We start from the raw sequence: 22359 nt of genomic DNA on the forward strand, positions 1-22359 counted from the left end.
GGGGGCGTGTTTTGGACATGTTTTGGGAAGGACTAGGGAGGGCCTGAAATCTGAACATCCTGCAACAATTGCCAAAGGGGAAGAAACCTCTATGTCTAAAAACAAGGGTGTCCTTATCAGTGCCGTAGCGAGGGCTAATGGCACCCGGGGCGTGTCGCCGCTGCGTACCCCCCCCCCCCCCGGGTGCAGCACGGCGCGCCCCCCCCCCCCCTCTGCGGCGCACCCCCGGACCGCATTCTTACCTGCGGGAGGGCCGATCCACCCCGAGTGCAAGTCACTCGGAGCTGCATCGGCCCTGCTGGTTCCCTGCTCTCTCTGCCCCGGAACAGGAAGTAACCTGTTCCGGAGCAGAGAGAGCAGGGAACTAGCGGGTCCGGCACCCCCCGAGCACGTGCACCTGGGGCGGACCGCCTCTCCCCCCTTCCTACGCCACTGGTCCTTATTTAGACCTCTTCAGGAACATGCAGGTTATAGAACGTCCAGGTCCAGCTGTCCGTTAGAGGGATTAAGCCATGATACCTCCTTAATCCCCTAGTGGTTGCTGCCCCCTCCCTCTCCCCTGAAAGTGAAACCAGAAAGGGATACCAGGCTGTATGACAGCTTCAGATAGTATGGGTATTCTTAACAGAGCACAAAGCAGGTCTGAAAAGTAGCTTATGGTTAGTGCAGTGCACTGTAAGCCAAGATACCCAGGTTCAAATCCTGTTTTATCTCTTTTTGTTTTTTTAATTGTGAGCCTTCTAGAAACAGAAAAATACCTACTGTACTTAAATATGTAAAACACTTGCAAGCCTGATGGCTATTGAAGTGGTGTACATGCAGGTACAGTACATATTTTCATATCCTAGGGGACTCACAATTACAAGAGTGAAAGCAGGATTTAAACCTGCGTCCCTTGGTTTACAGTCCACGGCATTAACCACAAGGGTGATCCTCTGCTCTGCAGGGACCTCTGTGTGGCCATTTTCTGAGATTGTTCTGCAGACATCTATGTCCTTTGTTTTCCCTCATTCAAAATTTGGGATGTTTTAGTTTGTAAAATGGATTTTCATACTGAACATTTCCAGCGCGTGGACGACCCTCTCACATTTTTTCAACAAGCTGTATCTAAAATGACCATGCACACAACGTGAGGGGAAGAACACAGCAAGCAATGCAGTGGAGACCAGCACTGGACAAATGCTTCTGCTGGTGGGGGGTCCCCAACCTCCGCCAGGCAAAACAAGAGTCCCAGAGCCAATTTGGGGGTGCAGTCCAGGCCCCCATGGCCCCCCCCCGTAGCTACACCACTGGGTTAAAGTGGCCCCTACATGTACATACTCATTTTTAACTCATGCACATGCTCAGTTCAGAATGGGTATTAATGTGCCTACTAGACAGAGGTGTAATCACTAACTGTTATTGTTCTTCATTGATTTGCCACCTTTATTAAAACTTTGGACCCTCACTCACAGCCCTTTCCATTTCTATCCACCATTACTCCACACATGGTTGACAGTCTGATTCTCCTCATGAGGAAAGAGACCCTTTGAAGAATGAAAAGGGAGCACAACGTTCCATTCTCTACTCACAAATCAAAAGACAAATTTTCCTTCCTAGAACTTTGGAGGTGTTTTTCCACTGCAACACAAAACTTCTGCAGGAGTACTAGTAATAAATCAGCTAATTCTCCACTCCAAATGTATCGTCAATCAGCATATTCCATACTGATCCTGAAAGAACTTTTTTTATGACAAATACTACATTACTCATCTTTGTGACATGTTAAGAAGAGTAATAAAAAGATATACATTTAAAACTCATTAACTCTTCCCTCCAACAGCATTTCCCTCAGGCAGGAGACCTGCCCTTCTAAAAAGCTCTAATTACATGCAAGGAGATATTTTTAACAGGGAGATCTGCTGACCTTATAGACCAAAAACAGCAAAGCTCAGATGGTTTAAAAGGTCATAAGAGCCACAGATTGGATATGAATTTTGGCATTTAATAGCAGAAAATCTTTATTACATATATTGTATGGAAACAAGGCTGCCATAACTTATGTCTGTGAAGAGGCAAGTGAAAAATGCCAGCATGATGAAGTGCCTCTCCTGATCCAGGCGGCATTCACTTTCTGTCACAAAGCATTTTTTAAAATGTAATATTTCATTGATCTGACATCACATAGAATATGATTTTCTATATACAACAAAACTGAAGTTACAGTGATTCTGACACTACCTGGATAGAGCAGGGTCTTTTTCAAACTGGCAATATATCATTATCTTTACATTGCATTTTTATGCTAACACATAATCACCATCTAGAATTTCTTCTAAGGATGGGTGACGCAGGTGTAACTTGTCACAGATATTGATTCAGGCAAAACCGGTATAGTGCCCCCTTGTGGGCATTCCTGGGTCCAGAACTGACCTGGCAGGAGTCTCCCTCAGGCAGGCTCTATCAGTCCCTGAGGGGCCATTTTACTAAGCCGCGTAGGCACCTACATGCACCCAACTTGCGTCCGTTTTGAGTTACCGCCTGGCTACCGCATGGCCCTTGCGGTAATTTTATTTTTGACGAACATCCACTATATGTGCCAGAGAATATTTTTATTTTCTGGCACGCTAGTGGTAATATGGTGGTAATCGGGATTTTACACGTGTAGACCATTACCACCCAGTTACCACGTGAGACCTTACCACTAGGTCAATGGCTGGCAGTAAGGTCTCAGACTAAAAATGGACACGCAGCAATTTTCATTTTGCCACACGTCCATTTTTGGCAAAAATTAAAGAAGATATTTTTTTACAGGTGCGCTGAAAAATGATTCTGTGCGCGCCCAAAACACGCATCTACTCTACCGCAGGCCATTTTTCAGCTCTCCTTTGTAAAAGGGCCCCTTAATGCTTTGGCACCTGGTGCTTCTACCTGAGGAAGAAAGTTGTTAGCAGGTAGAATTTCCCTCCCTTCCCCAGGATAAGCCCAAGGATATCGAACACCCTAGACAACCCTTCAGCTAAAGACCCTACCACACTACCTCAACTCAGAAACACAACCAGATCATCTCGAACATACCTAAACCTCCACTACCAAACTGCAAAGGACTTAAATACAAAGCAACCTATGCATCCAGCTTCTCCTATATAAGCACACAATTATGGAACGCACTGCCAAAAGTTGTGAAGACAAACTGTGACCACCTAAACTTTGGGAAATCATTAAAAACCTACCTGTTCAAAAAGGCATACCCCGCCGACCCAACATAAATGCCTGCACTATGCAACACAACATAACCTAAGCTTGTAATGGACACTACATAATCTTTCCTCTCCTTGATCCCCATTGTAACTGAAACACATGTTCCTTATTCAACCACAATACCACCTGTATTTGTTTCTTTACCGGACTTGGCGAACGCCTCTATGGTACTATGTAAGCCACATTAACCAGCAAATAGGTGGGAAAATGTGGGATACAAATGTAACAAATAAATAATTAAATAAATAAATAATTGACTATCCACTTCATAAGTACATAAGTATTGCCATACTAAGAAAGACCAAAGGTCCATCAAGCCCAGCATCCTGTTTCCAACAGTGGCCAATCCAGGTCACAAATACCTGGCAAGATCCCCAAAAAGTACAAAACATTCTATACTGCTTATCTATGGACTTTTTCTTTAGGAAGCCGCCCAAACCTTTTTTAAACTCTGCTAACCACCATTACCACATTCTATGGCAACGAATTCCAGAGTTTAATTACACATTGAGTGAAGAAAAAGTTTCTCTGATTCATTTTAAATTTACTACATTGTAGCTTCATCGCATGCCCCCTAGTCCTAGTATTTTTGGAAAGCATAAACAGACGCTTCACATCTACCCATTCCACTCTACTCATTATTTTATACACCTGTATCATATCTTTCCTCAGCCGCCTTTTCTCCAAGCTGAAGAGCCCTAGCCGCTTTAGCCTTTCCTCAAAGGTAATTCGTCCCATCCCCTTTATCATTTTCGTCGCCCTTCTCTCTGCACCTTTTCTAATTCCACTATATCTTTTTTGAAGTACGGTGACCAGAATTGAACACAATATTCGAGGTGCGGATGCGCGCATGTCCATTTTTCAGCATGCCTGCAAAAAAGGCCTTTTTTATTTTGGCCAAAAATGGACATGCGACAAAATTTAAATTGGCGTGCGTCCTTTTTAAGCCTGAGACCTTACCGCCACCCATTGACTTAGCAGTAAGGTCTCACGCGTTAACCAGGCGATAATCATCAGTGCGCAGCACTGACGATTACCGCCCAGTTAGTGCCACTTGGTAGAAAATAAAAAATATTTTCTGCCGCATGTATTGGACACGCATAAAAATTAGAATCACCACCCGTGGCATGTGGTAGTTGGGCAGTAGTTCTAATTTGATGCACGTAGGCACCTACATGCCTTAGTAAAAGGGCCCCTTAGCGAGTTGTGCACCTAAATTCTAATCAATTCCAATTAGTGCTCGTTATTGCTTGTTAGGTGCTGTTATCAGTGCTCATTAGCTCATTAAGCTTGTTAAATTGCGTGCATTGTTATAGAATCTGTGCCGATTTTGGCACCGATCTCTAGGCACGCTATATATAATCAGGGGGTTAGTGCATCTACATTACTGTGTGCTAACTGGTTAGCGCATGGAAACTGTGTGAGTCCTTACCATCTACAAAAATGGGTGACACTACAGTGCTCTTCTCTGTTCTGACAGTGGATGTTTATACCTTATATGAAAGTTTTTTTGTAACAAACTGTTGACTTTACACAATCAGCTATACATCATAAGACTCCTGAAGAAGATGCGAGCTAGCGCCGAAACACAGCTGTGTTGAGTCGTTGTCACTTTGCTTGCAATAAAGAATTGTTTCTTTATAGACGTCTCCTCCGGTTTTTAGAAGAGCCTACCTTTCCTATTTCTTGCTTCTGCAACCTTTTACGTAGGAACCAGTGTACCTCCACCCCTTTGGGGTGGTTTTCTTTGCTTGACACTAAAGTGCACACACTGTAATTTTAGACAAAAGTGCATGGTCATTAATACAAAAAAAATGGAACAAGGTATTTTTATGGCTGTGGTTAAAATGACCTTAGCATGCAGGAAAGACCTGTGTATGAGCGAGCTAAGACCACTTTTTACTGCAGCTTAGTAAAAGGACCCCAGGTTAGGTGCAAAATGAATTCACACATGAAAAATAGTGCAAAAAGCACTGAAACCCTAGAAAAATGCCAAATTTGGGGCATTTTGTGCCATTTCTTTTACATTAAACACACTTTTGCTAAGCCATTTTACAAACATACAATTTACAATAGTGAATTTTCTTGTGGAGTCCACCTTGAATGAAAAATTAGTTAAATTTGCTTTAATTAATTGCTATGATGCAAGGTCACATAGAGCAGCTCATTAGTACCAAGAAATCAGTGGCGTAGCCTGGGCCCACCCACTTTGGGCTTAGGCCCACCCAGTAGCAGCACACCTATGATGTGGTTGGCAGGGATCCCCGAGCCCCACCAGCTGAAAACTCACAACAACTGTCCCTCCTGCATACCTTGTAAATAACAGATCTTCGCCTGCAGAGAGCAGAGACTGATGCATACTGCTCGCACCGGCCCCAAAGCCTTCTCTGTGATGTATTACCGCCTTTGCAGAAACAGGAAGTTGCATCAGAGGTAAGGCTGTGGGGCCAACACGCAGTGTGTATTAGTTGCTGTTCGCTGCCAGTGAAAATCTGCTATTTAAAAGATATGCGGGGGAGGGGAATGTAAAGTCGGCCATCTCAAACCCGGCGATCTGTGGCATTTGGCCGGCCCCAACCGTGTTATCGAAACAAAAGTTGGCCGGCCATCTTTTTCGATAATACGGTTCCGGCCAGCTGTTGCGGCGCCGCCAAAATAGATCGCCGGCGATCAATTTTGCCGGCGCCGTTCGATAATGCCCCTCCACATGGCATGCAGGCAAGAGAGGGAGAGACCAAATCACTTGTGCAACAGGGCGGAGTTCTTCTGCCCACCCATCTTGGGCCCAGGCCCACCAAAATTGGGTGTCTGCCTACACCCCTGCCAAGAATCACAAAAATGAGCATGCAAAAAAGGTATCTGCAAGAAAAAAAAAGTTAACCATCTCTTGAAGAATAGTTTGTTTCCAGATGCTATATAAAAATAAAAAAATGAGACCCTTAACATGACTGCTTTAAAAAGCCTACTGGTCCAAATCATAGAGCTTCCAGACCCTCCCATGGCCCTCTGATCTATCCCTCAGCCCTAACACAGGGCATAAATGAATTAAAGGGCCTTCCTGAACTCTCCTATCCCGGGGGGGGGGGGGGCTGGAAGCATCCAATCACTGGTGTCTAGAGGACAACCCAATCTACCCCCTCAGCGCCAACACAGGGTATAAATGAATCAGAGAAAGCACCCTACTGCTATTTTAGGGTTAACTCTTTTCGCTGGTGTCTAGTGGATGTGGAATCACGTAAAAGCTTCACATTTCGAATGCATGCTGTTTGGGGTGACTACAGGCTCATGAAACTCCTTTCCTATTTGCCTTCTTTTCTCTTTTTATCCCTGCTCTCTTCACACTCATTCGCTTTCATGCCCAGACATTCCCTGGCTTATTCTCATTCTTCTTCTTCACTGTTCAACTGCCAAATGACAGACCTATAACTCAGAAACCAAAAGGTATCTATAAACAAACTCAAACAGGTAGTGCCAGTCACACTCAAGCTGAATCCCACAGACACTAAAAATGAGAACTAGACCAATAGATGTGAGTCGAGAAATGACAAGAAAAAAAGAAGAGAGACAGCAGTCAACAATCTCAATATATCAAATGGCAACTCCAGGTTAGTGCCACCACCCTCTTCTTGTCACTGACAATATTTGCACCACAGTAGCTTGTTGTTAGTTCATTTCAAAGGGGCTGATTCTTGGATGGTTAGTTTAGCACTAGGCGTCCACAACTGAAGCTGCAATATTTATCATGCCTGAACACCATGGGGTCAATATTCAGTCAGCAATGGTCTTTAGTTTTGGGGCTACTGCCAGCAGTATCCCTGGATATCCAGTACTGGGCTATTCCATGCACTGGCCGGATAACACTTGTCCAATTAAGTTTGATATTTAGAAATTAGGGAATCTTACTAAGGCGTGCTCACATTTTTAGAACGTGCTAAAAATAGGCATGCGCTAAACGTTAGAGATGCCAATGTATTCCTATGAGCATCTCTAATGTTTAGCGCCTTAGTAAAAGACCCCCTTAACTGGATAAGTTAAATCAAATAAAGATAAGACTGCTTTACGCTGTCCATTTTATATGGTTAACTGATCTGGTTAAGTGCTGAATATTGGCACTTAACTGAACATGTACCATCTCCATCCCCCTGACCAGGGGTGGCCCGGCCATTAGGCCACCTGAGGCGGGGGCCTCAGGCTGCACTCTTCAGGAGCGGCATCTCCCCTCTCTTTGGGGAGTGGCATTTCCCCCTTCCTTCCTCCACCCCGTTCGCGGCGTTTACCTGTTTTGCCATGTTCCAAATCTGGCAGCGATTCTCATATGCTGCCCTGCCACTGGCACCTGCCTCTTCCCTTTACTGCGGCCGCCTCTCTGATGTAACTTCCTGTTTCATCAGAGGCTCAGGCAGCTGCAGTAAAGGAAAGAGGCGGGTGCTGGTGACAGGGCAGTGTATGGAAATCGCTGCCGCTGCCAGGTTTGGAACGTGATGAAGCAGGTCCCCGCCAGCAAAGGTAGGCAACGGCTGCAGCAGGGGAGGGTTGGTGGTGGGAGAGGGGGTTGAGACTCTCGGCAGGGTCGTCGTCAGGAGGGGGGGGTCGAGACTCTCAGCAGGGTCATCGGCGGAGAGGTCAAAGTTGGTGATGGTGGTGGTGGTGGCACCGCCGCCACCGGGGGGGGCTAAATTGTGCCCCCTCACCTCGGGCTCTGGACCCCCTCCCACCAAAGTCTGGCTACACCCCTGGCATGAAGCATTAGGCTACTCATCCATTTCCATGTGCAAGACGTGTGAAACTGCATGCGCCCAGTTATAGAACTGCCCTGTTAGTGTGCATTAATTCCTACACTAACCCCTAGATTCTATATTTGGTGCCCAAAATTAGATGCCCAAATTTGGGCGCCGATTCAAGATGTGTGCCCAACTAAATTGGTTCACAATTCAATGAGAGCTGAGAATTGGATGCTAATTGGCACTAATCAGGACTAATTTGGAATTAGGTGCACATCTTGCTATGTGCTATTCTAGCGGTTCCTAAACCTGGTACTGGAGGCACCCCAACCAGTCAGGTTTTCAGGATATCCACGATGAATATTCATGAGAGAGATTTGCATGCATTGGCTTCACTGCATGCAAATCTCTCTCATGAATATTTATTGTGGCTATCCTGAAAACCTGAATGACTGGGGTGCCTCTAGGATCAGGTTTGGGAACCACTGTGCTATTCTATAACAGGGGTTATCAACCCAGTCCTCGGGACACACCTAGCCAGTCAGGTTTTTAGGATACCCACAATGATTATTCATGAGGTAGATTTGCACAGAATGGAGGTAACGCATGCAAATTTATCTCATGCGTATTCATTGTGGGTATCCAGAAAACCTGACTGGCTAGGTGTGTCCCGAGGATTGGGTTGTGAACTCCTGTTCTAGAACAATGTGTGCTCAAATACTATAGCATGCAACCCAAAAGGGGGTGTGTCTACGGGAGGAGCATGGGCGGGTCAGGGGCGTTCCTAAAATTTGCACGCAGTGTTATAGAATACTGTTGAGCGCTGAGTTTGTTCGGTGCCGATTTTTGAGCGCCATTTACTAAATCTAGCCTAAGATGGTAATTCTGAATCTCGCCTAAGAGCAATAGCTATATTTAGATGCCTATAAGAAGCCTATTCTATAAAGGAAAGTCAGCCATAGAGCAGGGGTATATGCTCATATCTACACTGCTAAAGAAAATGCATATATTATAGTATTTTCACCTAAAGTAAAAATTCAGTCTGGAAGATTGGAATAGTTCCGCTCGTTATGAAAGGATAGCAATAGCACAGTACTGTGGCTTTAATTTATTGATGCACTTTGATTGGGGGAGGTTAGAATGGCGTCCCTTTAAAAAGTGGTGGCCATTTTAGTATTACTATCCTTAGAAAGGAGGGCAAAAGACCATACGGTAAGCGAGATCACTTATGCTTTAACTTCCAGTATTAGTAACCGCTCTTTTCTCTCTAAGATAATGTTATATGCATTATTGATTGCAGGGCTATATTATGGGCAGGGAATTCGCTCCTTAAGAAGCCTGAAGCGAAACGGAAATTTTCTGTAGAGCGAGCCCGGCCGCAATGGTCTTGAAAAGCCCAGATAAGTAATGTTTAATTTACAGTCCATAAATAAGGAGGTTTTTTAAAGACTGATGAGGAGCTCAAATTATTATCCACAAGGAAATATTCCCCAGTAGTGGACAGAAGTATGCAATGGTCTAGTGTTCTCAGGAACAAAGACCGTCGAGCATCTGAAGTCTTTTTTCCTCCATATAAAAACGTTAGAGAGTCACACTTGCTAGGAATAGTATTGAATGTGAGTTTATCAGCAAGGGCCAGTATATGTTTCAAGTATTTTTTAAAACAATCTCTTTATTAGGCATAATCAAGTCCATCAATGCAAACAAGAACAGGTAGAGAGAACTGTGTCGACAAGCACGCAGGGTATCTCTGATCTGTGTACTACAGAACAATACAACCACAAGAAATAAATACACAGTTGCAATTCCAAATACTCTCGATCATACCATGCAATTTTTCTAATAATATTAGCTTTCCTCTCCCCCTAACTGCTGCAGATAACATGGATTGTAACTGCTGCATGAAATGTAGATGCACTTTCTAATTGCTGCAGATAATGTGGATGCATATTGGAACTGCTACAGAAAACATGCATTGTCTGCCTCCTTCTGACTGCAATGTGCAGTACACTTTTTTTTTCAGTGCAGTATTTTACTACTTTCATTTTACTTTAGTGCCACTGCCCCAGTGTTAGAAGTTAGCTAATCAGCAGGAACAATGCAATTACCTTAAGATATGCTGTTAATGAATATGTGTATTGTTTTGTGTGGAAGGTAACAGAGGCAGATTAAAGAATCAGAGAGCTTGCACTGTTCTGAAATAACCTCTCTTTTGCTCAGATTGACTACTTCAGATATGCGTTCAACCATTTAGATAGAGGAGTCCTTTCACTGAAGTGTGGTGAAATCTGGGCTAAACACATTTTAATGAGGGACTTTCCCATGTGCTGAGCTGAGATTTCATGTGGCACTTTTTTAGAGGTTTTTTTTTTTTTTGCAGGTCGTGCACTACTACTACTACTTATCATTTCTATAGCGCTACTAGACATATGCAACACTGTACAGTGGACATAAAGAGACAGCCCCTGCTCCATAGAGCTTACAATCTAATTAGGACAGACAAATAAGAGATAAGGGAAATGGGACTTGCTATACTGCCTTTCTGAGGTTTTTGCAACTACATTCAAAGCAGTTTACATATATTCAGGTACTTATTTTGTACCAGGGGCAATGGAGGGTTAAGTGACTTGCCCAGAGTCACAAGGAGCTGCAGTGGGAATTGAACTCAGTTCGTCAGGATCAACGTCCACTGCACTAACCACTAGGCTACTCCTCCAGGGAATTACTAAGGTGGGAATGATAAAATATGGGTACTGAACAAGTGAGTAAGGGTTAGGAGTTAAAAGCAGCATCAAAAAGGTGGGCTTTTAGCCTAGATTTGAAGACGGCCAGAGATGGAGCATTTACCACCTCCTATTTAGGAAGCTCTAAGTGCTCTCACATTATCTCTGCATTATCCAGTTAGCACACGCTAATCATAATGCGCTAGCTGGACAATACAGGAATGCCCACTCTCCACCCATGAAATGCTCCCTACAAAAAATATTTTAAAAAATAAGTAATGTATAGGTTACTGTGCACTAATAGGCAAAATTCCACAAAACACATTTTGCGGTAACTCATGCGTTTACCCAACGTTAAGGGCTTAGCACCCTTTAGTAAAATAGCCCTAAAGAAGGCAATAGGAAACGGATAAACAAAAACCCCAGTGAAGTGGAAGAGTAACCTAGGGACTCTTTTACTAAGCTGTGGTAAAAAGGGCCCTGCGCTAGCGGCGGGGGCCGTTTTTATCGCACACTGAGGCCCTTTTTACCGCAACAAGTACTTTAACTGTTCTTTGCTCTTACCATGTGGCCATGCGGGGGAAGCACTTACCACCCCTCACTGAGGTGGTGGTAAAGGCTCCCATGCTAACCTGGCGGTAACCCCCTATGGAAATAATTTTCAAATATTTCCACTAGCGCCGCAAATGCCACCCACTGGGGGTGGAATTAATGCCAGCACCCGCATTCAGCTGGCGGTAGTTCCGGATTGGCAAAAAGTAAATCCACGTTGGGCCTACCGCCACTTAGGAAAAGGGCCTCCTAATGATTAGAGGAGTAGGCTGAGAACCAGAGAAGCCAGGTTCAAATTCCTTTGTGATCTTGGACAAATCACTTAATCCTCCATTGCCTCAGGGATTGTAAGCCCTTCAGGAACAGGTTTAATTGAAAAAGGCATGAGAAAAACCCCTATCTTTTTAGTGAGCATGAAAATATGTTCAATCAAAGATTGCTACAAAGTGCTGATGAAAAAAACAAACAAGTCTAGAAATTTGTGGCAAGATTTTTAAAAAGTGTGGGCCCGATATTCAGCTGGCAGCGATCAACATTTTGCTGACTGTTGCCAGCATTATCCCCAGAAATTCTTTTTTTTTTTAGGATTTTTTAATAAATCAACAAGAAGATCGCATCTTGAAAAGAAATTTCCCATGTCACAGAGTTACACAATAATCATAATAACAGAAGAAAAAAGAAAAAACAACAGGGAATCTTAGTCCACAATAAGAAGAGATCCAAGAAGAGAAAAACATAGAACAGTATTTCATGAGGCACAAAGGAAAAACTAAGGTATGTTAGACTACTATCCTTCTCTACAACAACTGAACATCTTCCCTTATTAGATGATCTATTCAAATACTTAAGTCACTGATCCCAATGCATGGCTCAGTATAAAGGACTTTAATTGGGACTTCTGGCATGCATGCATAGCGATCAGATGTGCCTAAGGGAGCTCCATGAATCCTGTCCCTAAAATCCCCTCTGAGTTCTTTGCAAATCATGTCCTCTGTATCTACACTAGTGGATTCTGGCTGTGGAACAGGGACTGCTATAATTATGCCAAAGCAGCTTAAATCCAAACTTTCTGCCTCAATTAGAGATCTTTTATTTCTTTTTTGTTTGTTACATTTGTACCCCGCACTTTCCCACTCATGGCAGGCTCAATGCGGCTAGAAATTTGTGGCAAGATTTTTAAAAAGTGTGGGCCCGATATTCAGCACCAAAAGAAACTATGGCGGCAGGAAGTCTTGGAGGTGAAAGCCTGCATACAACTCAGGTTCCTCAAGAGCTTGCAGTTAATTCTTCACATATGTGGCAGTGAATTTTAAATGAGATACAATCCTCTAAGGCAGAAATTGCTGAGTCGGTAGTGGTGAAATTGGAGAAGAAGTTTTCCGCAATGAACGCCCATGTGGACGCGGTAGAGGCAAATCTCACGGATCTGAAGGAGGAAGCTGTGGGCGATCACAATGAGAGGACCCGGCTTTTACAGTGATTAGAATGTCTGCAAGACAAGATGGAGGAACAAGAGAATCAAAGTCGAAGATTGAATGTAAGGATAGTGGGGGTACCAGAGGGCATGGAAGGTACAACTCCCACTACTACTACTACTACTTAACATTTCTAGAGCGCTACTAGGGTTACGCAGCGCTGTACAATTTAACAAAGAAGGATGGTCCCTGCTCAGATGAGCTTACTGGCTTATGTACACAAACTCCTGCTTTCCTGTTTTCTGGACCCCTCCTGAGCTCTACGTCTTATGAGATTGAGCGGGATCATAGAGAACTGCGCCTGTGACCAGACCGTAATTTACTACTGAGGGCGCTCATTGTTAAGCTTCTCAGATATCCAGATGCAGAACACATTTTGCGTGTAGCTCAGAGGACCAAAGTGACCAAATATGACAATATGGAGGGCCATATATTTCCAGATCTCAGCTTAGAAACTGCTCAAAAGCATAGAGAGTTATGAAGTTACAAAAATGATCTGCAGAACAAGGGGTACCAGGTCAGCTTGTGGTACCCGGCCAGACTGATGGTGTAACAGAACATCGCCTCCTATTCAACAACTCTTTAATTTTCTCTGCAGTTTCTCATGAGGAACCTTGTCAAAAGCTTTCTGACAATCTAGATACACTACATCAACTGGCTCACCTTGTTTTGGGGTGTTTTTCTCCTGGATGTTTTATTTTCCAAAATGAACCCAAAAGAAAAATGCATTGAGCACAAAACGTTGAAAAAAAATGATGATTTCAGAACCAAAAAGATATACGTTTTCCAGATTCCAAAATGGCTATGTTCCCCACTCAATTTTTGGACATTTCTGGCATTTTATCAAAAATGCCCCATATGTGTAGTACATGTACAAGCTTGTTCATTACATGTACAGACTTGCTTCATTTTCAGGACAAAAAAAGGGGGGGAATACCCTTTTCTTTATTAGAAGTTACAACCTGAGCTCCCTAGTACCTTTCTCCTTACGATTCCCAATGTGCCTATCAGACATTGACCTTTGCTCTATCACTACCTCACTCTGTATTTGTTCAAATCGGTATTGGCAATCGCCTCTACGGCAGTGGCGTTCCTAGACTCGATGACACCCGGGGCGGATCGCCGATGCACCCCCCCGGGTGCAGTGCGACCCCCCTGGCAAAATGACACCCCCCCCCAGGTGCACGCCGCTAGGGGGGTGCCGCGGCACGCGCCTGTCGGCTGCGAGTTCGAATCGCTACGCTAAATTCTCTCGTTCGCTGCAGCTCCCTCCCTCTGCCCCAGAACAGGAAGTAACCTGTTCCGCGGCAGAGGGAGGGAGCTGCAGCGAACGAGAGAATTTAGCGTAGCGATTCGAACTCGCAGCCAACAGGCGCACGCCGCGGCACCCCCCAGCGGCGTGCACCCGGGGTGGACCGCCCCCACCGCCCCCCCTTGGTACGCCACTGCTCTACGGTACTATGTAAGCCACATTGAGCCTGCAAATAGGTGGGAAAATGTGGAATACAAATGTAACAAATAAATATAATATCACAGGCTATGAAAGACAAGATATCCCAGTCCCTGCTGGAGAAACCAGGGGTTACTCATGTCTGGAGAGAAAATTTTGGAATAAATCCTTCAACCAGGCACTGATTTTTTTTTTTTTTTTTGGATGGGGGAGGGGAGAGGAAGGGGCTTCTATTTTTCTATGACCATATGTGCTAATCATCATCATTGCACCCCATAATCCATATGTACTGTCGGACAGTGTGTTTTTTCTAGCGAAAAAGGTGCTGGTACTCAAATGCAAGGCCACTCTTCAGGGATGGGGTTATCACTGAGGGACCCACCCCACAATAGCCAGGCAACCAATCACTGAATCTATGGCAAGGCAGAATTGGTATGTAGGGCCTGAGCTCTTTCATTAAAACTTGGGGACCATGGGTCAATTTTAGCAGACAATGAAAAAGGTGCCGGTACTCAGTTCCCCCATTTACCCCTTCAAAAAAAGCCCTGCTGTTGGAGCCAGTGGTGGGAACCACCATTGTTGCCCAAGCTCTTTTCTTGTCCTAATCCATGTGTACTACACTTTGGATGTCCAGTCCAGTCCACCCCCAAATATCAGCTAGCCATCTTTTTTCAGTATACCTTTTTTCCTCATTCCTTCAGCTCTTCCAAGCATCACTGTTTTTATCAACCTGCTGTCTTTCATCCTACAGATGTGCCGAAGCATCACCTGTTTCCTTAAGTACATAAGTATTGCCATACTGGGAAAGACCAAAGGTCCATCAAGCCCAGCATCCTGTTTCCATCAGTGGCCAATCCAGGTCACAAATACCTGGCAAGATCCCAAAAAAGTACAAAACATTCTATATTGCTTATCCCAGAAATAGTGGATTTTCCCCATTTAATAATGGTCTATGGACTTTTTCTTAGGAAGCCATCCAAACCTTTTTTAAACTCCACAAAACCAACCGCCTTTACCACACTCTCTGGCAACAAATTCCAGAGTTTAATTACACGTTGAGTGAAGAAAATATTTCTCCGATTCGTTTTATATTTACTACATTGTAGCTTCATTGCATGCTCCCTAGTCCTAGTATTTTTGGAAAGTGTAAACAGACGCTTCACATCTACCCGTTCCACTTCACTCATATCTTCCCTCAGCCTTTTCTCCAAACTGAAGAGCCCTAGCCGCTTTAGCCTTTCTTCATAAGAAAGTCGTCCCATCCCCCACATCAACTAAATTTAGTCACAGGAATGGGTGCTATGTGTATTCTATAAACCATGCTTAACTTTAGGCGAGATTTATAGAATATCACTAAGCACGTTTATTTCGGTACCAATTTTTTAGGCGCCATACATAGAATTCCCCCCTATGTGTTTTATGTATCTTATTTTATTCAATGACAAATATTTTATGTTCTTCTTTTTGTGCAATATATACTTTCATGACAACCGGTATTCTGGCTTTTGGCTCTATTCATCCACCAGAGGAAAAAAAAGATTTCATACTACGACCATTATCACATGAAGATAAAATGTTCAGTAGTTAACCTCTGTCTACAGCAACCCCAAAAACTGATTTACCATATAAATAATAAATAAAAACCTTAGCAAACACCTACTGTCTGAGAGAGCTGAAATAATAATTAGCCAGAGTACCGGACCATTCCCATAGACCTTGTGGCACATGACATGCAATGATCAACGATCACATTAACTGGTAATCTAATGCATAAAACATGCAGAGGGCATTAGCTCAGAAATCTAACACATTTCAGCCCCGGGTGGCATTGGATTTCTAATTGGTTGTCTGATCTAATAGGGAAGAACTCAAATAGCTTATTTAGAGCTTCATTTAATAATTAGCGTGATTTACTTTGAAGGGGAAATGACTGGTTTGCATCACAGCTAAGTCTGCCCTTAAAAAAAGATAAGCAAAAGTTCCATCCTAGTGCTTTCTCCTCTTATTCCCCAGCTCCATTCTAGAATGTTTTCTCCTCCCCACAACACCACCACCCACATCTGATCCCAGCACTCTCTCTTCCCTCCCCCAGCCTGAGTTCTGCACACGTTTTACCCCTTCTAAGCCATGGCTTCTGCAATATCTTTTCCCACCCTGTCTGCCGTGACCCCCCAGCAATCTCCCTTTTCTTCCCAGCTTGATCTCAACAGTAACTTCTTCCCTTCCCTTCCCTTCCCAGCCCAACCTCCCACCTCCCAGCATCCTCTTACCCTATCTCCAGCCCAACTCAGCACCTATGGAGATCTCTTTGGGCTTTTAAAATCAACTCTTCCAGGGATTCCGTTTTCTACAGCATGTTGTTCTATCTACTAATACGAGGTTGGGGGAGAGCATGCAGCATGTGAGCCCTGGACATGCCAATGATTGCTGAATACACAGTGCTGGTGCCTGTTTGTGGGTTTGATGAGAGGGACAGAGAAGGAGTGTATATAGGGCAACAAGGGAGAATATATGATGGTAGAGCTGTGTGCAGAAAAGACCTAGCAAATTGTATATATATTATAGCTGTACTGAATATCATATTTTACTATTCGGACGCAGGGCCACTGAGAGAGCCGGATCCAGGGCAGGGCAGCCGCAGCCACCGCCACCCACCCTGCCAACCCCCACTTGGGTGGCCACCACCGCCCCCTGTTTCCCCCCCCCCCCCCTCCACTGGGGCAGCCGGCGCCCCCACCTCCTTACTTTCCTGTGTCTGCTCCTCCCTCAGTCTGTGGCTCTCCTGCTCCAGTATGCTGGGACCAGGATTATTGCATTAACACAATGACCCAGGTCCCGACACACAGGAGCAGGACAGAGACAGACCCCAGTGCCAGGCTCCCCTTGGAGGCTATGCTCAGGGAATCTTGCCCTCCTTGCTCCCGCCCCTGCGGCCCTGTTTGTACGAATATGAATAATGAAAAATATTCTGCCAAACACAAATACTGAATATGAATAATGAGCATTGAGCTTTAACATAGGAAATAATAAAAGAAAATGTGAAATCAGAGATCAAGCATTATTTCAGTAGGATTTAGCACAGTAGAGCCCCAGGTTATTGTATTTAAATTTAAATCACTATCCAGCTGACTATGAATAATGCATTCGGGACCTGAATCAAATCAAATACAAATATTCAGTACAGCCCTAATATGGAATTAATTAATTACCTGATAATTTTCCTTTAGTCCCAAAGGTTCAGTCCAGACAAATGGGTTGCCACCGTCCACCAGCAGGTGGAGATAGAGAACTCTAATGAGTTGTGCCTCATAAGCTCCTGTACTTAGTAACCAAGCCAGTATTCGATAACAAAGCAAAGGCTCACAATACTGCATGATGCCCAATCAGGATTCCGATCAAATCATAGCACAGAAACGGTCCTAGTCACCCTCATGACCAAATTTAAACAAACAATAGCAACCGGAAACAATATACTCCTCCTACAATTTGACATGTCAAGTGCCTTCGATATGGTTGACCACGGAATCCTATTACACATACTTGAATATTTTGGCATTGGAGGAAATGTCCTGAACTGGTTCAAGGGGTTCCTAACACAGCGTTCGTATCAAGTTACATCAAATTCAACCACATCTAATGCATGGACACCTGAATGTGGAGTACCACAAGGATCACCCCTCTCACCAACCATTTTCAACCTAATGATGATCCCTTTGGCAAAACTCCTATCAAACCATAACCTCAACCCATATATATACGCCGATGATGTAACAATATACATCCCTTTCAAACAGGACATCAAAGAAATCCATAACGAAATCAATCAATCATGAACACATGGGCAAATGCATTTCGTCTGAAATTAAATGCAGAAAAAACTCAATCCCTGATACTCACCTCCCAATACAACACGAATGAATTTACCGCCATAAACACACCAAAATTAAACCTCCCAATCTCAGAAACGCTAAAAATCCTTGGAGTCACTATCGACCGCCACTTAACACTCGAAACTCATGCAAACAATACAACCAAAAAGATGTTCTACTGCATGTGGAAACTGAAAAGAATAAGACCATTCTTCCCAAGATCCGTCTTTCGCTGCCTAGTGCAATCCCTCGTATTAAGCCATCTGGATTACTGCAACTCACTATACGCAGGTTGCAAAAAGCAAACACTGAGGAAACTTCAAACAGCCCAGAATACAGCAGCCAGACTCATCTTCAGGAAACCAAAATATGAAAGTGCAAAACCCTTACGAGAGAAGCTACACTGGCTTCCATTCAAGGAACGCATTACTTTTAAAGTATGCACGTTAATCCACAAAATCATTCACGGCGAAGCTCCAGCCTACATGTCTGAGTTAATAGACCTACTACCCAGAAACGCCAAAAGATCATCCCGAACCTTCCTCAACCTCCACTTCCCTAATTGCAAGGGCGTAAAATACAAGACGCTACACGCGTCAACCTTTTCTCACGTGGGCACGCAGTACTGGAATGCACTGCCGCGCAACCTGAGAATGATCCACGAGCAAACCTCCTTCCGCAAACTATTGAAGACCCATCTTTTTGAAAAAATCTACGGAAAGAAGCAAAACACATAAAGCTCACACTCACTGTTCACTAATGCATCAATACATCCACTTCTGAACTCTCATCCCCCGTAGTCTCACCTCACTCATACCCTTACTCACAGAAATATGTATACCATACATAATGCCCTTTTAACCTCCCGCTGTCTCCTTCCAATGTCTCAAGGTTTGGTCCCAGTGTTTATATTCCTTAACAACACTCCGATTGTCTTGTATAACTCTTCACAATGTAATCCATAACAAGTTGTAACAAATTGTATTTCCATCATTCATATCGTATTGTAAGCCACACTGAACCCGCAAAAAGGTGGGAAAATGTGGGATACAAATGCAATAAATAAATAAATAAAGAGAATGACTTCTAGAAAAAATACTCCAGCCTTGTTTTTAGGCTTTTATTATCCTCCCAAAATTGTAATTGGCCCATACAAATCTGGGATGAAGAAATAAAGCCAAGGCCACGTATGAGAGAGTCAATTTCTTTTTATTACTTACCAAAACAGATACAAATACAAAGGATAATTTCTCATGGGAAAACAGGCAGTACTGTTACACAAAAGTGTTAGCTGCTTCTGCCCTTCTCCAAAGTAAAGCTTGGACACTGTCACTTATATACATTCATCTTTAGCAACAGTTCAAATGCAGTTTATAGTATAAAAAACTGATTAGTACTTCTCAGAAAGCCTAGTCAGCCTCCCACAGGAATTATCTTGTTCCTGTTTCCAGCCACCTGTTTCCCCTATGTCACTAAATCATATTGTCCTGTTTCTGCACCCTTGTCCTTTTGTCTGCACGCAAGGGTGTCTGCATATATCATGAGCTCTTGAGTCACACAGAAGTCACTGAGGCCTGGGCCTATTGATAACTCAGGCCTGAACCAAGGTTCATGGTTATGCCATTATTGTATATTTCTACAGCCTCTAGGTAGAAAAGGAACTATGAAATAAAGGGCAAAACTCATGCATTTGAAATAATGGAACCAGAACAATACAAACACCCGAAATTACATAGAGCCCAGAAGAACCGAAACCATTATAGAAGGGTGGGCTCTGGACTGATTCTTTGGGACTAAAGAAAAGATCAGTCCAGACAAATGGGATATACATGAGCAATCCTTAAGAGGGGAACGACTGTGATATCCCTGTAGTGAGAAACATGGCCCCAAAGGAAGCATCTGCTGAAGCAGACACATTGAAACGGTAATGCTTAACAAAGTAATGAGAAGAAGACCACGGCGCTGACTCACAGATCTCTGCCAATGAAATTGCCCTAGACTCTGCCAAAGAAGTCACCAAACACCTGTTAGAATGAGCCTTGATGTGCATGGAAGCAGATCTACCCCTCAGAATGTAAGCCAAAGAAATAACCTTATTAAGCCATTGAAGACAGCAAACCCTTCCGGGGTCCCGCAAAGACAACAAAAAGATGATCAGACCATCTGAAATAGTTGGTAGCAGTAAGATAGCGCATAAAGATATGCTTCACATCCAACAATCTCCGGGAAGCATATTCTGCAGAATAGACCTCCCTGGAAAAAGAAAGAAGAAACATAGTCTGATTGACATGAAAAGGAGGATCTCATTTCTACACGTTGTTTCATTTTGGCGGTGTTACAGCTTTTTGTTATAGTGTCAGTTATTGGCTGATATCCCTGTACTGCCATTCACTGTCTAACAATTTTCCATTGTCAACTAGACTGGAATATCTCTGACTCCTGAGCAGTGGCATAGCCACAGGTGGGCTGGGGTGGGCCAGTGCCCACCCACATAGGGCTCAGGCCCACCCAACAGTAATACACATTTAGCAGTAGCTGGTGGGGATCCCAATCTCTGCCAGCTGAAAACGCTACTCTCCACGATACCGGCACCTGCACATTCTCAGTTTTCAGTGCCTGCCTGCTGTAGACTGCCAAGGTGGAGAGAAGCATTTTTCCACCAGCTGAGATATTTTTTTGGTGGGGTGGAGAACACTTGGTGCCCACCCACTTCTTGCCTAGGCCCACCCAAAATCTGCTGTCTGGCTACGCCCTGCTCCTGAGGCAGGTGCTTGCTGTATGGAACCGCAGAAGTGAGTCGAGTCCTTTCAGTCTTCTTGATATTTTGGACATCTATATATTTTTAATATTATCAATAAATTGTTTCCCCTGGTTGGAATTACATTGGTCTCCCCCAATTGTTTTTCTTTGGTCTTGTGTTGTGCTTTGGGGGCAGTCTTCTTCTTTTTTCAGTATTCAAATCAGTGCACATAAAGTTAGGACCCCCCCCCCCCCCCTAATATAAAAGCAAAGGGCCTGATATTCAGCCAGTGATGGTCAGCATTTCTTTCATTTATAAATTATATTTAAATTATACCTTTAAATTCATTTGCATAGCTTTAAAAGCCTAATTTATGAGCCCAGTGCTGAAAATCAGTGCTAAGTTTCTAATTTTTCCACATCCTAAATCTACCCATTGTTACCCACTTTTTATGCTCCTAAACCAGTAGCGGCCCCACCATTAGGCCAGCTGAGGCAGGGGCTCCAGGCAGTACTCTCCCCCTTCCCTCCTCAACCCTCTTCCCCACATTTACCTTATTTTTTTCTTTTCCAAAATGCGGCAGTGCCAGCGGCAGCAGCAGCGATTCCCATAGGCTGCCCTGCCACCGGCAGTGGCCTCTTCTCCCTACAGCAGCTCACTTCTTGAGATAACTTCCTATTTCCTCAGCGGCGGGACACAGGACAGCGAACAGGCAAGTGCCTGTGGCACCATGGCAGGTCAACCTATGGGAATCGCTGCCGCTGCTGTCTTTTGGAAAAGAAAAAAAAAGGTAAACATGGGGAAGAGGGTTGAGGAGGGAAGGGAGGAGATGCCAGACTGGGCGCAAACATAGCGGCATCTCATCCCTGCCTCAGACAGCAGATTGCCTTGGGCCACCCCTGTCCTAAATATATAAGTATAGTGAAATTATAGGGTTGATATTCATCAGAGTTTAACTGGGCAGGAAAGGCTCCTCTTCCAGTTAAATCATGCTGAGCTGGCTGTTCACTGATATTCAGTGGCAATTAATCAGCCAATGCCATTAAATATCACCTCTAACTGACCTTAGTGAAACCAGCCAGTTGAGGGGTAATCAGGGGGAGGGAGTTGGGTTGGTTCCATAAGTTATACAGGTACCAATGATAAATAATAGTCCTAATTTTGCTTGGTTAGCTATGCGGTTATAGCAGCAAGTATGGGCCATTACCACATAACTTTTGATATTGCAGCCATCTCAGATAGTCAATGATGGTGGCCAAACATGGCCTGACATTGAATATCCAGGTCTGTCTTTGTCAGCAATGGTCAGCATTTTAAAAAAGCGCTCACTGCTGCCAGCTAAATATTGACCCCTATGAGTAAAAATTTAGACACTCGGCCCTAATAAATTTTCAGTGAGGCCAGTTTAGGAGCATATTGCCCAATACTCAAAGCAATTTATGTGGGCAGGAGGGGCTCTGGCCGCAGATATTAAGCTGCACTTTACCAGGCAGTGCCACTGAATATTGGCACAAAACCATTTTCGAGCTGAGCCCGACAGAGGTGTCATAGGGATGGAGTCAGGAAGGAAACAGCAGTTATGCAGTTGC

The sequence above is a fragment of the Microcaecilia unicolor genome, chromosome 2 (genome assembly GCF_901765095.1).
Source record: "Microcaecilia unicolor chromosome 2, aMicUni1.1, whole genome shotgun sequence".
Taxonomy (NCBI): domain Eukaryota; kingdom Metazoa; phylum Chordata; class Amphibia; order Gymnophiona; family Siphonopidae; genus Microcaecilia; species Microcaecilia unicolor.